The sequence below is a fragment of the Antechinus flavipes genome, chromosome 1 (assembly GCF_016432865.1).
Source record: "Antechinus flavipes isolate AdamAnt ecotype Samford, QLD, Australia chromosome 1, AdamAnt_v2, whole genome shotgun sequence".
In the NCBI taxonomy this organism is placed as follows: domain Eukaryota; kingdom Metazoa; phylum Chordata; class Mammalia; order Dasyuromorphia; family Dasyuridae; genus Antechinus; species Antechinus flavipes.
Genome location: NC_067398.1, coordinates 167254411 through 167271618, shown reverse-complemented (window position 1 = coordinate 167271618; position 17208 = coordinate 167254411). Strand labels below are relative to the sequence as shown.

Here is a 17208-nt window from a genome sequence, read left to right as displayed (position 1 = left end):
AGCATCTAATTTCTGTATCTTTTCCCTATAAATTTATCTTCTTGTTCCTGGTTCTTTGCTAAAATCTTTTGGAATTTAGCCCACTTCAATTGGCATTAACAATTATAATAAACTTTGCCCCCTGACTTGGAAATGGATTCAAGCCTGCAAATTCTTCTGAGACACCTCATGACACAGGTCTACAACCCCAATATTTTGGGATCTCCTTTGAATCTCTCAACAATGTCATGCTTCTGTGTACATGTGACACCCCTAATCAGGTCATAAACTCTGAGACAAGCACAGCGACTTAAGGCACAGCAGATATATGCTAAATTTTAAACTAAAAATAAAATTTAATAAATGTGTTTTGAATTGAATTCATCATCATTAGTACTATACCATGTAATCTTGTTTAAGAAAAACTCATGTTCAGAATAATGAGATCCTAACTCATCAAGTACAGATTAAATTGTATTCAGCATACTCTTGTTATTAAGGCAGGGAAGCATACAAATATGTTTAGGAGAAAAAAATGTTAATGGTTCAAACAAATCTCTAGTTAATGTTAAATCAATCAGAATATTCCATTCCCTAAACATTTCAATTAACTGAGATTTTACCACACTAGTCAAAATAAGTGTTAAAAATTACAAATCCATTCAATAGTAACATATTACCCAGTTAACAAAATAGTAGTACCAGAAAGATGATCAAATATATAAAACAAAATGAATAATTTTAGTTGCATATTTTCCAACAATTTAAAATCTTGGTTTCGCTGAAAGATATGACATCTAACAATTCAAGTGCTATACAACTTGACTATAAAATCAAGAATTTCATTAAAAAGGATTTACGCATCTCCATTTAGGTCATACAGATATGTCCTTTAATTTGATTGTTTCTTGCTTATATGTATTTTAACTCATTAAAAATGAAAAGCAACATGATTACATATACCTTTTTACAATTTTAGTACTCTGGTCTTCTCAAGGTTTTATAATTTTAGACATACAAATTGGAATATGGGGACTTTCATTCATAAGATGGCATGGCATTTTGCAAAGAGGCCTAGACCAAGAATCAGGACATTTATTTACATTGGAATCTCTACCCTCAGTCTTTTTGACTGTGGACAAGTCACTTAAGCTCTTTGTGGTCCAGCTTCCTCATGTATAAAATGGGAAAGATAATATCTGTACACATGACACTCAGTGTCTTGTCAACGGCTATCCCCCATGCCTAAAACACCCTCCCATCTTATTTCTACCTTTTGGAAATTCTGGTATTCTTCACATCTCAGATGAAGTACCAATTTCTATATCAAATCTTTCCTGATCTTCCCCAATTATTGGTGTATAGACAATCTTATATTCCTTTTATATATATCATGTACATAGTTATGTATGTATGCTACTTCCTCGTTAAATTTTAATTACCAAGGGGTCACCATATCACTTTTTGTCACAGTATCCATAGCAATTAGCATAGGCTTGCTACATAAGTACTTGATCTATTGATTGATATACAGAGTATATCAAAAGTATTAGTGCAAATTTAAATTTTAGCAGCTTGAAACCAGATCTGTTCTGTAAGCAGACCACCACTAGTGAGAGGATCATCTGGATTAGAGCATGAGCCAGGGGTACTATAATTTTTCACCCACTGACTGCACAGGCAAGAGGCTAAGGGGTTCTTTTCTCTTCCATGTATGCAGTGAGGGATTTCTCTCCATAGAAGAGGAAAGTACTTTTTTTAAATCTTGAAACACTCTCTAAATGTGAGTTGTCATAGTATAATGTTTTAAAGTTCTCAAATCACTTTGCTCACAACAACCCTATGAAGCTACAATACAGTGAGTAGTTTACTCATTTTATAATCAATCTATCAACAAGTATTCATTAAGCACTTACTCTGTATCAGGTCTGATGCAAAGGATATGCATATATTATGCAAGGATGCAAAGTCTCTGCTCTCAAGGATTCTAAAAGAGTTGAACACTGAGATACACATAGGTAAAGGTATTTGCTGCAAATCATAGCGAAAACCAGTACCTGTCAGAGACACTATTTTAAAAGTCTGGCCTCCTGCCTCCAGGGCCAGTCCATCTTAGTTCCACTACATCATCGTATCTCTACACAAGGATGTTTCCAGTGAAGATGCATGCATCCATGTAATGTTCTGATTAATTTTCTGGAGGTCTCTAGACCAGCCTTCATTTCAGTTGATTAATCACCACAAGAATAGCCAGGGATAAAGTCCAAATTCTTTATTATCTCCTTCAACGTCTAGTTTCCTTGCCTGGGGCTTCGGCTAGCTTTCTGGAGGACCTTCAGATGGTACTTGGTCTCAGTAATGGAAGTGCAGAAGGCCAGCCACCACGGTGGTATGAGATGGAGTGAATCTGTCTCCTTGGCTCTGAGAGTTTGAGTTCCTGCCTTCAGTCTTCTATCTTCTCCTAGTCTGTCTCCGAGCCACTTGTCCTCTGTCTTCTCTGACTCTGAACTCTGGCTGAGTTTGTCCCAGCTTTATATACTCTATTTTGCTTACATCATAGTAGGTGTGTATCTTGTAGAATAGGTGCTAATCTTGTAGAACTATATTAAGTACTAAGTTCATGTACTGAACTAGAGAACTATTAAGCACCATGCTAAACTAGATAACCATTGTCTTATTAATTCCACGAGTTAGCACCTTGTAAGAATCCTTGTTTCAAGTATACAGTTCTGGACTATAACACATCCATACAGTATCATTGGTAATGCGTCCCCTCCCCACCCAGGGTGTGCCATAACATTCAACCTTGTGCATGCCTATAAGTAAAGTATATATCAAAGATAATCCTTAAAGATACATAACCCTGTACACAGTAAATACTTGAGAATTTTAAACAGATATATAAGTCCAAGGAGTTGTTAAGAATAGAAAAATATTAATTCTAAATATAAAATCTACTATCCCTGAGTATACATACCTTTTGCTTAAGAATGAGCCTTTTATTCCTATGAAAATAAATGTTTATAGCCAAAAAAAGATAGTGAATATCTTTAGTTTATACCAAATAGCTATTTTAATTGTTTTAAGCTTCTAACTATAAAACTTTTAGATGCAGCTAAAGTTTGAGTGATTTCCAAAGAGTAAAAAAAGGTAACCTTACTTACAAAATTGTACAAAATACAATCTAGTAAATAGGATAGGAAGCATGCAGGAGCTTACCTTGAAACTATTGATACTACAACTTTTTAGTGAACTCTTTACACCATGGATAAGCATCATTCAATTGCTCTTTCTTTTTAATTTAAAACAATTTCCATCGACTATCTTCCAAAATAACATTTTGTGTGATTTCTTTTCTAGTGTAGGTGGAGCTGACTTTTCATTATTTTTGGTTGGTGACATTTCTTCTTATGAATTTAAAAACCACATAAAATCAATATTACCTAGATTGGAAAAAGGAGGCTAAAAGAAATAAAGAAAAATAAGTATCCAAACTATTTGAACATACCAGATCATTATAGGATTGTGATTTTCATAATATAGCATAGGTCCTCCCAAAAACTTTTGTGGATTAATGAAATTATCTTACTAGGGAAGAGGGGTGGAGCGGGGTCTATTTGGCATGGGTGAATGGAGTTTGGGGTCAAGAGAAGATGAGATCTGGCAGCTTCACAGTTTTGGGACACTGAAAGATTGGCAAAGTTTAGAAAGGACATACTATTCAAGGAAGACCAGATATACTCTATAGGCAGACCTCCACCAGTGACAGGATCATTTGGATCAGAGAATGACCCACAGGTAATATTACTGGCAACATAGGCAAGAGGCTGAGAGTGTCTTCTCTCTTTCATGTATACAGACAAGGATTTTTCTCTATAGGGCTTCCTTCATCTGTAATATAGATTTTTCATGTTCACTATGCAGTGGTGAATTTTTTAAATTGGTCTTTTAATATAGAGAATTCTTTTCCCACTATTTTGAATATAACTGTAAATATCCCTAGGTTTTCCTAAGGGGAAGGGAGGGAAGAAGGGGGAAAGAAACAGTTCTGAAGTGATTTCATATGAGCTAGACCATTTTGGGTACCCAGCTGGTCAAAAAGTAAAACACCAGGGCACATTTTATGAGCAATTTATCCTGTATTTTCACAGCTAAACTCCCAAAGATAAAATTAGAATAGGGCCAGGGACTTTTTTTCCCTCAAAGTCCCTCAAACTGAATCATTACTATTGGTTGTAATCTCCTCAAAGGCTTCCCCAAAGCTATTACCTTCAGTAATAATAAAAATAGCTAGCTTTTGTATAGCATTTAAACTTTGTAAAGGACTCCATATATATCATCTCATTTGATCCCTACAACAAATCCTGTAAGACGGGTGTTAACCTATTTTACAGAAGAAGAAACTAATGTTGAAAAGTTAAAATGACTAAATTTGAATTTGGATATTCTAACCTCCAAGTTAAGGGTTTTATGTACCGTGCCACTAAATTCTGAAGAGAGGAATGGAAGGGGAAGTGAAGGCAAAAGATTGAAGGAGAAAGTCTTTTCCCAAATGACCCAATAGGTGGAGATAGGACTATGAGGCTTTATGATTTATAAAACATTTTCTCACAACATCACTATTACGTATCCAAAGGTTAGATGGGGAAGGAAAGGTGAAATAATTTATCCAATTTCACATGCTTAGTGTTAGAAACAGCCATGTCATTTTTCTAACTGGGAAAGGCAAGAATGAGAAAGGTTTAGACTTACTGGCCATCACAATGACATTGTGAGCTAACCAACTATACCAACCTTTCCCATAAGAAAAGGTAGCAACGGTCGGAAAAGTGCCAAATCTGGACCCTGTTAGGTTATAGAATACCATTTTGATATTTACCACATGATGGATATATTTTCTTTTTTAAATTATGGGACATAGAATCTGAAAAGTCATTTCCCCTCTTCATATACAGTTATTTGTAGGAACTATGACCTAACAATCTGATTGAACACAGGGATGTGGAGGAAGCAAAAGAATCATGAAAAGATAGATATTATTTATTAGTCCCAACATAGGACTGTTATCCCCATTCTACTAATAAACGCATCAATTACCAAGGTGAGTTCTAGCTCTACAATGACTTTCCCATCTGCCCTCTCTTCTCTGATCCCACTCCTGCCACTTTTGTTGGAGCCCTCCATATGCTGCTGCCTAACCTACATCAGTAATTTTCTAACAGGTGGTTCAGAGTCCATTCTCTCCCCTTTCTAAGCCATTCCTCACACAATTGCTAAACATTATCTTTAGGCATATATCTGTTCTTGGGAAACCCAGTCAAGTGAAACAATTTTCTTCCCCCAGTCCTCCAATAGCCAGTAAGAAAGTTCACGTCTCCCCAAAGTCATCACAACAGCAGGCTCTTGTTGCCTTCCCACCCTTCTTGGGGACTGCCTGTCAGTCCCCATGGGAGCCAATGTCAAATACTCTGCACAACATCTCTAACCAGTTTTCATCTTGCCTTGGCTTGCAGATTTGGGGAGGGGTTGGAAACTCACTGCCCTTTCTCCCCTTATCCTCCCCCTTCCTCTGAATGCATTCAGCTAACACTATTTTCTTAGAAAGCTTTTCCTTACACAAGCCTAAATCTGACCCTCTTTTTAATTTTCATTCACTGTTAATTTTGTCCTCTTGGAAGAAGTAAAATAAGACAAATCCCTCTTTGGAGGAAAGGCCTTTCAAATACTCAAAGAAAGCTATCACCCAGACTCTGCCATTTATTAGCTAGAGACTCTTGGAAAAATGACATCTAGAAAGTATAATAAAAACACATTTATTTAATGCTTTATGATTTACAAAACATTTTCTCACAACATCACTATTAGGTATCCAAAGGTTAGATGGCGAAGGAGAGGTGAAATAATTTATCCAGTTTCACATGCTTAGTGTTAGAAACAGGAATCTAACACCTTCTGACCCCAAATATTGTTATCTTTCCACTCAAAATAATGCTAGTTATTAAGCTATTAGCAACTTATTTTAAATTAGTTCCAAAGGATTGAAAGTTTTGCGGGGATCTCAAGAATCCAATACTGGATTACTAAACGTCGACAGGTGAAGGTGGCAATAGTAGTTTAGAACATAGGGTCAATTGGATACATGGGTAGGGCACTGTGGTAGGGGGCCTGGGCAGCTGTCACATTTTATGAGCACCTTAGGGTACTGAAATGGAGCAGTAAAAAAAAAAAGTGGGACAGATGGAAAACACAGCCTACTTCACAATTTTTCCTGCTAACAAACATATGGACTTGGAATAGCTGCTAGAAAGTTACAGAATGAATTTTCTACAATGGCTTTTAGCCAAAAACAATACAATTCTGACCTAAAAGATATGTTTTCATTATAGCTTTTTGATTTATTTTTCTAAAACACAAAAGAACACACACTGGACCAGTTGTGTATCAACCAATGCAAATGAATTAAGAATTAGGCCAAAATGAGCCTTCACAGAAAGCCTCAAGAAAGGTTTAATTGTTTTTATAACTTAGGAATATTTATTTGAGCCATTCGAAAGGAAAAGTCTGAACAACAAACCATGCAATCATACTAACATGAAATGTTTTAGTCTTTCCTACAACAGAGGACCATAGAATTAGAGATGGAAGGGAGATCTCAAAGTCATCTAATCATTCATTTTACAGGAGAAGTCTGAAGACCAGACAAGTTCAATGACATTGAAGAAGGGACCCTGAAACTCTAAAAATCCTTTGAAGAAGAAAATCTCCTTCAATTCTGCCTCAGTAAGGGACCCTACCAAAGGGAAAGCAAACAAGACAGTTTCATTCTGCTATCTAGCAAAAAGAATTCCAATCCTATTGAATTAAAGAAACTCACTGAATTCTATTCAAATTTCAACTCAAGCTGAAACCCAGTAGATGAGCCAATTTGGGAATGCACCTGAGAGCCCCCTTAAGCTTATAGTCAAAGCTCCTATTATAAAAGAGCCAAACTAAAATCCTCTCTTTGCAGAGATTCCAAACATGCTATGCTATGCCATGTTAAGCTATGCCATGTCATGCCAAGGAAACCTCTGCCCGCTGGAATACTATTCTCTTCCAATGTTATCCTTTATCCTCACCTATCTCCCTAACGAGACCTTATGCTTCTCTATCAGGATTTCTAACCTTACATCCCAAATCCCTATAGTAAATCTTTTATCAATCTAGGTTTTCGGTCTGTAAATTCCTTTACAGAGAATCTCTGTGCTGCCAAAAGAGAGTTCCCCCAAACTCCCTACCCTTGTGCCGAATCCAAGGGGGTGCAGGGGAGCCAAACCTCTCTATTTGGTTTCCCGAACACCAAACCTCCCACTAGACTTTATCATTTAACTCCCTGACCACCAGAAACCCTAATCTCATTTTGGTTCCCTAAATCTAGACTTTATCATTTGGCTCCCTACTAAAGGGAACCCCAAAACCTAAACCTCATCATGATCAAGGTTATGAAGATAGTAAGTTCAGAGCTGAGATCTGAATCCAGGCCTTGAAACTAGTGTCAATACCTTTCCACTCTAATATACTGCCTTACATATATTTAAAAACTACCAAAAAAAAAAAAAAAAAAAGAATATTTTTAGGTTTCACGTATTTTTTATTTTTTCATTTTTTGCCTGCCTATTTTCCATTCTTTTTATTAGTCTTTCTATCCTATCCACAAACTGTTTTTTTTATCATTTAAATAAATACTATGACATCAACTGTTTTTAGTCCCAAGATATTATTACTTTTGCAATAATATAACTGACAAGATAATGCTATTTTAATTGCATTGTTTTTCTAGTAACAATGATCAATTGGTGTTAATCTATCTATACCTTCTTTTACATAGTTTCCATTTCCATCCTCCACCAGTGGCAGAAGCTGGAGTGCTTTCTGTAGCCATAAAATAATAACATTTTCCATGTATTTTAATTTTCAAAGCATTTCCACACTCATTTTCTAGATAGAGCAAACTGTTATTTCACTTTTAAAATGGGGAAAATGAAGCTCAGAGATAAGGTCAAGTGACCTTACCTAGGCCATTTGGGCAGAAAATATATGAAGCAAGACTAGAATCCTCAGTTCCTTGAAGAATCTAATGCTCTTTGTTCTAACATCATGCTCACTACTCAGCTTCTCTTTGCTTTACAAATGTTTTCTAGAGTGTTCTTTTGCCCATTGAGTCCTAGCCTTAATTACTAAATGGTGCAGCCTCAGTCAAACTGAGACTTGTTGAAGACTAGCTTAAAAAGGTCAAGATCTCCCCACTTATACAGAGCCCTTTCCAGTTGTCCTGATCTATGTCTGGCCACTGGTTCTGGCCAGATGGTTCTGGAGGGGAAAGTGAGGCAGTTGACTGCCCAAACTTCCTTCACTTAAATCCAATTCACTTGTATGTCATGACATCATCCCACTGATGTCATAGTTCTCTTTGAGAATGAAGAAAAAACATCAACAACATCAACATCAACAATAACAATAAACTGAAGAATTCTGCTAAAGCACATATTATATATAAAATGCATTTCATGGTCTCTAATAAAATTCTGCCTCACAGAGAAGATGTTACTGGAGCTAAGCTCTGAAGGAAGAAGATTTCAACAGGTGAAAATATAAGGGGTTCCTCTTCTGAACAGAAAATACTATAAGGAGGAAGAAAGTAACTTAGGAAATATGAAGTCGCTGTTCTGAAGGAGCAAAGAGTATGTGAGAAGGGTAAGAAATAAGACTATAAAGATTATTTGGAACTACATTAGAAAAAACCTTAAATCCTGAACATGAGTTAAAGTTAATTCTATAAGCAACTGAGACCACAAACCTAATTGGCTAAAAAGCTAAAGCCTAAGAAAGAAGCTGAATTAAAGGGGTGGGAGTAGAAAGGAGGGGTTAGATATGAGATGTTGCTAAGAAAGAATCAATAGCTATTTTTTAGGAAATGAGGCATTCCAAAATGGAAGAAAACTGCAAAGTCTTAGGAGTGAAATAATATTACCTTTACCAGAAAAAGGGAAGTTAAAAGAAGCAAGATAATGTTTTTTGTTATTCTTTTATTGCAGAATTTTTCCTCTGACTTACAGCTGAAATCTTAAATTGCTGTCTGCCCATCAGAATGCAAGATCCTTAAGAACAGGGACTGTCTTACTTTTCCATTCCTTTCCCATGCACTTTGCACAGTAAGCACTTAAATGCTTTTACAAGCATTCATCCATTTTTTTTTTTTTTTTGAAAGGGTGGGGCAGGAGTTCCTGGAAATACTCAGACAAGAAGGTCTGAGCTCCAGAATTCAAGACTAGGCCTATAGATATGGAAATCATCTGCACAGGAAATGATAATTGAAGTAATGGTAGTAGATGAGACCACCGAGGAAAAGATGAGATTCTGATTTAGGAATGGAAGAAAAAGGTATCAGCAAAGGAAACCAAGAAGATAGACCAGAAAATACCATCACAGAAGTAAAAGGACAAAAATACCAAAGATGGTGCTCAACTGCACCAAATATCAAAGAAGACATTTTGGAATGTTATATTTTTATGGAATTGATTAGTGAGTTCTAATTATGTGCCTACTGGAAAAGTCACTGAAACCTTTATGACTTTAGTTTCACAGGATCAATTATTTAGAGGTTGGAAGTGGCCTTGGAAGTCATTAACTCCAATAATCTTATTTTACATATGGGGAAACTGAGGCCCAAACAGATTAAATGACTTATCTTGGGTCCCAGTTTCTTAAATTGTGGGTCACAAATATAAGTACATTGAGTATATATAGTATATAAAGTATAATGCATATAAGTATATGTGTGTGTGTATATATATATATATATACAAGTATATAAGGTCTCCTAACTGAATGTTGCAAAATTATGACGTTATCAGCAAATGTTTGTTTATATATGTATTTTTACATACTTATCCAGGTCATGTAAAAATTTATTAGGCAAAAAGGTGTCTTAAGAAGAAAAAGTTTCACAAGCCTTGCCATAGTTCACACAGCTAATAAATAACAAGATTGCTCAGCTCTTAATCCTATTATCTCAAATTTAAAATTACTACAGGGCTTCAGAAATCAAACTGTTTTGAATGCTGTTTTAGATCTATGTGAAGCTATCCAATAAGCAGTAGGAAATTAGGGGAGAATAGGCAAAAAGACTAGCTAGAGAAGATTACCCATCATCAATACAGAGTAAAGAGCTGAAACCAAAAGACCAGCTAATATAATTTGAAATAAGAGCAAGGAGCCAAAACAGGAATAGGACAAAGGAGTATCATTGAAAACAACAGAAAGTTACTGGCCAGTATTCCTGGACTGTACAGTGTATGAAGAGGGATCAAATATAAGAAGACAGGAAAGAAGAAAAGAACCACATGTACAAAAATATTTATGGCAGTTCTTTTTGTAGTGACAAAGAATTGAAAACTAAGGAGGTACCCTTCAAGTGATGAATGGTTGAACAAATTATTATAAAATATTGTAATTAAAATATAATATATTTATATATGCATTAAATAATGAAAGAGGCAGTTTCAGAGAAACCTGAAAAAATTTATATGAACTGATACAGAGTGAAATGAGCAGAACCAGACCAATTTATACAATAACAATATCATAAAAATAAATAACTTTGAAGGAGAGAAATTAGATTTTTGTTAACTCAAAAATTAAAAATAAACTTAAAAATTAAATGATGGAAAGGTAGAAAAAAGGCCAGGTATTAGGCCTTTAAATGCCAAGGAAGAGTTGATACTTGATTCTAAATATAATGGGAGTAGTATGATTAGACCTATGCTTTAGAAAAATTATTTTACTGAGTTGAAGCTGAATTGAAGATGAATTGGAGTGAGAAGAACTTGGAATAAGAAGACCATTTAACAAGAGATCATGAAGACCTGAAGTGGGGCTGTTGCTGTGTGAGACAAGGTAATGTGTAAAAGAGCTGTGTTATGAAAATAGAACCACAAGATTTGGCAATAAATGGGATGTGTAGAGTAGATGAACCTGAGAAATCAAAAATGACACTAACGTTTAAATTAGTGGATAGGAGGTTCTTAAAGCCCTTGGCAGTAATAAGGATATTCAAAAAGGGAGAGGGTTTGGGGATGGGGAAAGAAGAGTTCTCCCAACTTAAACATGTGGGGTTTGCATTGCCTCCAGGCATTCATTTTGAGAGGTTTAAAAGATAATTGGTGATGAATGACTACAACTCAAAAGAAAGGCTAGGGATAGATACAAAAATCTAAGAATCTGCTTAGAGATAATCTTTGTATCCACAGGAGTAGATATAATCACCACAAGATGTATGGAAAGAAAGAGAAAAAAGCCCATGACCAAGCCTTGGGATATTTCCAGGATTACTAGGCAGAACATGGGTCAAAAATTTTCCCATTAGTGAGAAATCAAATACAGAGAAATACAGATACAGATATGCTCACTGGCTCTTACATCTTTTGAAGATTAAAGACTATGGAATAACATACTTTGGGGAAACTCAGACCAGAAGAAATGGGAAAGCCTCAAAAATTCTGACAACATAAAAGTAAACAATTCCAACAAGTGGGGAAAAGAAAAAAAAAAAAAGAAATCTTTCTGTAAAGACCAATGTGGATTCCTAAGTAACTTGCCAACTAATATACTTTTTAAAAAGAAATGCACAGAAGATGTAAGCAAGGTCAAATAGATGACCCAAGAATGAATGAGTTGTAATGCCAGAGAAACTGAGCTAAGATAGAGATTAGAGAGTATTTAGTAATTTATTTAAAAGGGAGAGATTTACTGGGACCAAATGGATCCATGGTTTGGTCCCAGGGCTGAATGAGACTATCCTCTCCAAGAATCCAGCAAACAATGGAAGTTCGCAATGACCTATATACACACCTGGCTCAAACTCAGGGGGTAGACTGAGGTGGGAGTGGAGTCAGGGTGCTGAGAATGGACTCTGACAGGGTAGGGTGAGCCACCAGAGATGGAATGACCTAATGGGGGGGAAGGAATCCTGTTGATGGGGAGAGGCATCTTGATAAGACAATATCTGACATTCCCATAGCTTGGGATGGGGAGAGGCACTCTGATGTTCTAAAACATAAGATCTTTTATCCTTATCAAATATTCTGATAAAGAGGGAGGGGTAGTTTTACAGGACTGAGGAGACAATTATAACTTGAAGCAGAACAATTAGGAAAACTGAGTCAGGGCTGGGTCAGGACAATAAAAGAGAACCATGGCATAACAGTAACACAGAAAAAATAATATCAGGAACAATAAAGCTCAGAAAGAGACGAGGTAAGAGAAGTAAACATAACTGAAGAGAGGGAAAATGGAAGATGAAAGGGATCTGGGAGAAAAAAGAGGAACAAAAAAGGGATAGGACCTTTACATGAAATGGATGTAATGATGATAATTAATAATAGAAAAAACAAAACTGCTCAATTATTATTTTGTTTCTGTTTTCTCTGAAAAGGAGAATGATCTGTATACTGGAAATGGCAAAAAAAAAAAAAAAAAAAAGACTAAAATTTAATGCAAGTAAGGAACAAGTAAGAGAACACCAAGCTGCCCTTGATTAATTCAAATCACTAGGCCCAGAGGAACTGCATCCTTAGATTTTGAAAGAATTGGCAGCTGTGATTGCTGAGACATCATCAGTGAAATTTGAAAAATCATGGAAAACAGGAAAGTTAAAGGTTGGAAAAGGTCAAATATCATTTTTTTTTTCTTAAAAGAAGAGAGAAGTGGGACAGCTGGTTGGTGCAGTGAATAGTCATCATAGTTTCAAGAGAACAGATCACTCCAGACCTGTTATGCTGGAAAAAATCTGAGGGTTTTAGAAACTAAAAGTTCAATATGCAAGCAGCACAGTGAAACAGCAAAAAATACTATGTAAAGGCATTGAGAGGACATAGCTTAGAGGAATAGGAAGGTGATAGTCCTATTGTACACTGTAAATATTAGACCTGTCTTAAATGTTGTGCTCAGTCAGTTCAAGGTGTCATGGTTTAAGAAGGACATGGATGGACTGGAGAACGCATAGAAGAGAGCATCTAAGAAGGTGAAGGACTTTGATTCCTTGTCATCGTTGAAAGAACAAGACATGACAAATATTATCTCAGAAAATGGTGGAGTATAGGCAGGATCTTTAGCTTAATTTTCCCAATATTCCCCTCAAAACAACTTTAAAAGGGTAATTAAATAGCACAGTGATAAAGCAATGGGCCTAAAGTAAGGAGGACCTGAGTTCAAATACAGCCTCAGACACTTAATACTTCCCAGCTATGTGACCCTGAGCAAGCCATTTAACCCCAATTGTCTCAGCAAAAAAAAAAAAATAATAATAATAGTAATAAGCCTTCAAAATAATTTCTCAAATAAATTTTGGAATGAAAAAGCCAATAAAAGGTCAGGGGGAGACAATTTTCCAGTCTAAGGCAAATTAGGAAGTTTGTAAGGGAAGCCTGCAATACCAGCATTGGCCCAGACCTTGTCAGCACACCAGTGATGAGCCTTAGAAGTAGCTAGGGAGCAGCAGCTGCTTCAGGACCTTTCAGCCCAGAAATGGTAAGAGGGAAGGGATCAGAAAAAAGGTCAAAAAGAGATTGCAAAAGACCCTTGGCTGGCACTGGGTACAGATGGAAACTATCGCCTCACTCTCTCCTCAAGTCATCTAGGTCCAGTGGCAAGACACAGATTAGGATAACTGGTAATTGCCCATACCAAAAAAAAAAAAAAAAAGCCTAAAGCTTGGCCCAGTGCCTTCTCAACTCCCAAGTTGAACCCAACTTTAACATAAATTTAAAATGAAGAAACAGACTGGAAAAAATGAGCAAACTATCAATAAAAAAGTAATAATGATTTGATTATAAAACTATCAAGGAAACTCAAGACACAAACTTAGAAGACAACAATGTTTTAAAAAAAAAAAAAAAAGGTAAGGACCCAGTATCCAGCAAGAATTCCTAGAAAAGTTAGATAGGGATAATAAACAAAAAATTGGGAAAAGAAATCAGTGATGTAAAAAAATCATGAAAAAAGAATTAACTTGGTAAAAGACAAAAAAATAATGAAAATAACACTTTAAAACACAGAGTTAGACTAATGGCACAAGAGGCACAAAAATACACTTAAGAAAAGAACTTTAAAAGTAGAAAAGGGCATATTGAAAAGGAAGTACAACAATTCATTGAAAAATAGAACTCCTTAAAAAGCAGAATAAGCCAAATGAAAAAGAGGTACAAAATACCATTGAAGAAAACAGTAATTTTTTAAATATTAGAATTGAGCAACTGGAAGTTAATGACTCCATGAGACATCAAGATACAATTTTTTTAAAAATATCAAAAGAATGAAAAAAGAGAAGAAAATGTGAAATATTGCACTGGAAAATAGATAAGGAAAAACAATGAAGTCATTATTGAACCTGAAAATCATGATTGCAAAATGAGCCTACACATTATATTTCAAGAAATTATCAAGGAAAATTGCCCTGATACTTTAGGTTCAGAGGATAACATAGAAATTGAAAGAATTTGCCATATCACCTCCTCAAAAGGATGACAAAATGAAAACTCCCAGGAATATTATAATCAAACTCCAAAACTCCCAAATCAAAGACAAAATACTGCATGCAACCAAAAATATGCCATTCAAATGTTGTGGAACCAGAGTCAGGATCACACAAGACTTAGAAACTGCTATGTTATAAAAGAGTACAGGGCATGGAATACGATATTCCAGAAAGCCAAGGAGCCAAGACTTCAATCAAGAATAATTTACCCAACAAAACTCAAAAGCAGCATAAAAGCTAAACATGAAAGAATTATCTTAAGGGATTCAATAAACTTAAATATTTACATTTCTTTGTGAGAAGATGATACACATATAACCCCTAAGAACTTTAATTTTATTAGGACAATTAGGAGCATAGAGAGCACAGGTATGAAAAAAGGTTATCCACTTCCAGAGAGGGAACTGGTAGAGTGCCAAATGAAGTATAATTTTTTCACTTTGTGTGTATATGTATGTGAGAGAGACATGAGAGGCAGAGTGAGAGAGAGAAAGAGAGAGAGAGAAAGAAAGAGAGAGAGAGAGATGGCTAATATGGAAATGTTTTGATTTAACATGTATAATTGATATGTTGTTTGACTTTTTAATGGGTGAGACAGGAGAGCAGGAGAGGGAGGGAGAGAATATGGATTTCAAATTTTAAAAAGAAAAGACTACTAATCTTTTTTTTTTTTTTTTAAATTTAAAAAAGAACCAGGCATATTTTGCCTGAAGGAAACCCAAGGAGGATGTGTCATTTGACAAGAGTTGTCTTGTGGAGGAGACATTTAACTTGCTTTGCTTGGCCTAGGATACTAAAACAAAGAGAAATATAGGTAAAGTTGCAACAAAATTGTTTAGGCTTATTTTAGGAAAAGTTTCCTAATAATTAAGTCATGCAAAAATGGAATGGGCTGCCTTGAAGGAGTTCTGTGGATTGACCAAAAGTGGTCTAAAAAACAAAGGCCATTTGTCATACATGGGTTGGCCTAAATAATCTCTAAGATCCTTTTCTAACTCTTAAATTCTGTGATTCTGTTAAATCACTTAATCTCTCTGGAGTTGTTTCAATTGTAAAATAACTAGATGACCTCAGGAAAGCGTTTCTAAATTCTTAATATGTATTTATTTTATGCCATAAATTTTACTATTGAAAACAGTAATACTTCAGTATTGTCTCACTTTAGTGCTTAAGGATACCAAACTCAACATAGTACTACATAGTGTTGATCTCTACAATGCTTATTTAATCTGTATACTCGGGTTCCTGTCTCCATACAAGAAAAGGGTGCATAAACTTAGAACTTTCATCTCTCAAACTGTAGCCTTTCAACAAAAATTTCTGGCAATACCTTGCCCTTATCAGATTTTAAGTCATGAATAGGCACGTTATATTACTGAGAAACTTTAAGTTTCAGCTACTTGATATATGTCAGATTATCCTTTCCCATTTTGTCATGTATTGTTTCATGTAACTTACACTTCATGGTTACATTTCAGTGGACTTAAGTGGTACCTAGATGCAGACTATCAAGTAATTTGAGATCTATTGTTTAAATGTATTATTCGAGGTAAAAGAAAAACGTCAGCTCCAAATTAACAATTAGAGGACAGTTCAAAGCAGCAAAACTTTCAGTTCCAAGTCTTCACCTAACCTTTAAAATGTAAAAAGCAAACAAACAAAACCCACTACTGGAAAATACCTGACTTAAGTACAAGAGTCAACTACTCAGCCCCACAGAAGGCCTGCCGGATTCCTCCCACCTCCTAGGGTCCTTGCTCCCTCGCCTACTCCGTTCTACCCCATAAAATCTTGTAAGTGCACAACTGGTCTTCCCAGAAAAGAGGGAAAGCTCCCCGAGGGCAAGGGCTGCCACAGCGTTTCCTCCGAATGCCCAGCACTTCGGACAGTGCCTGGACGTGAGCAGGCTCGGAAGGATCGCTGCCAAGGGCGGCAGCCGCGGTAGCCGCGAGGACCGGGGAGGAGAGAGAGAGCGGAGCAACCTCACCCCTCCCCCTTCTCCTCCCTCCAGCCCAGGCTCGGTCTCGGGAGACAACAAGGAGGCTACAGAGGCCAGGCAGGGCCGGGTCGCGCAGCTCTTCCTCCTCCCTAGTTTTGCCTTCCCTCCCTCCTTCCTTCCGGAGCTCCCGGTCGCTTGTGGGGACTGCCGGACGGACTGACTGCCGAACGGATGGATACTCACTCCGCTCCGCTTTGCCCCTCGCTCCGTCGCCAAGACGGACAGGGCACGGAAGCGGGGCGGCGCGGGGCTTGCCGGGGAACTGGTGGCTAGGCTACCGCCCCTACCAAGCCCCTGGTGCAGAGGCTTCCCCTAAAAGAGAACGCCGGTCGCCGACACAGAGGGAGAAGGAGGAGGAGCCGTGACTGAGCCCCACCCTTTCTGCCTCTCCCTTTACGATCGCCGGCGGCTTCCAGAGGCTCCTCCTCCTCTCCCTTCCCCCCACGCCGCCACTGCGGCCCGTCAGCGTGGGCGGGCGGATGCGAAGGAGGCTGACGTACGTTTTCAGTGCGGAAGAGGGGCGGGGCGACCTCCCTCTTCGCTGGTGACGTCATCCTCCTCCAGAGCCAAATAGGTTCCCTAGTTCTCCACCCCTCTTTACCCAAGCCTACCCCCATCCTCCAGTGCAATTTGGAAAAAAAAAAGAACAAACAACGAG

At 37.0% G+C, this 17208-nt stretch overlaps 1 protein-coding gene across 1 annotated transcript in view; it reads right to left on the bottom strand.

Annotated features, from left to right (window-relative positions):
- Positions 1-16914, bottom strand: part of ATG10 (autophagy related 10) — a 315023-nt gene extending 298109 nt beyond the window's left edge. The window contains exon 1 of the mRNA XM_051992929.1: positions 16734-16914. The gene's annotated coding sequence lies outside the window, so the exon portion shown is untranslated. The remainder of the gene's footprint in view (positions 1-16733) is intronic.
- Between the last annotated feature and the right edge of the window lie 294 nt (positions 16915-17208).